This window comes from Myotis davidii, unplaced genomic scaffold (genome assembly GCF_000327345.1).
Source record: "Myotis davidii unplaced genomic scaffold, ASM32734v1 scaffold557, whole genome shotgun sequence".
NCBI lineage: Eukaryota > Metazoa > Chordata > Mammalia > Chiroptera > Vespertilionidae > Myotis > Myotis davidii.
The window spans coordinates 427246-427541 of record NW_006289557.1 but is presented as its reverse complement, the minus strand read 5'-3'; the positions used below and the strand labels follow the sequence as shown (position 1 = coordinate 427541).

Sequence of the window (296 nt, the reverse complement as noted above, 5' to 3'; positions counted from 1 at the left end):
CGGGCAGCGTCTGCAGCCGGTTGCCCTGCAGCTGGAGGGACTGCAGGGCGCCCACGTGGCGGAAGAGGTCCTCGGGCAGCGCCTCCAGCAAGTCGAAGTTGAGGGTGAGCTTGCCCAGCGAGGCCAGGTGGGAGAAGGTGTCGGCGCTGAGGTTGGAAAAGGCGCTGCCGGTGACCTCCAGGTCCCGGAGCCCGGGCAGCCCCCCGAAGGCATCAGGCTCCAGGCGGGAGAGCTGGGTGTTGAGGAAGACCACCTTGGTGAGGTTGGGGCTGCCGCCGAAGGCCCTGGCGCCCACT

At 69.6% G+C, this 296-nt stretch overlaps 1 protein-coding gene across 1 annotated transcript in view; it reads right to left on the bottom strand.

Annotated features, from left to right (window-relative positions):
• Positions 1-296, bottom strand: part of CPN2 (carboxypeptidase N subunit 2) — a 15508-nt gene that overhangs the window by 1148 nt on the left and 14064 nt on the right. The gene's annotated exons all lie outside the window — the stretch shown is intronic.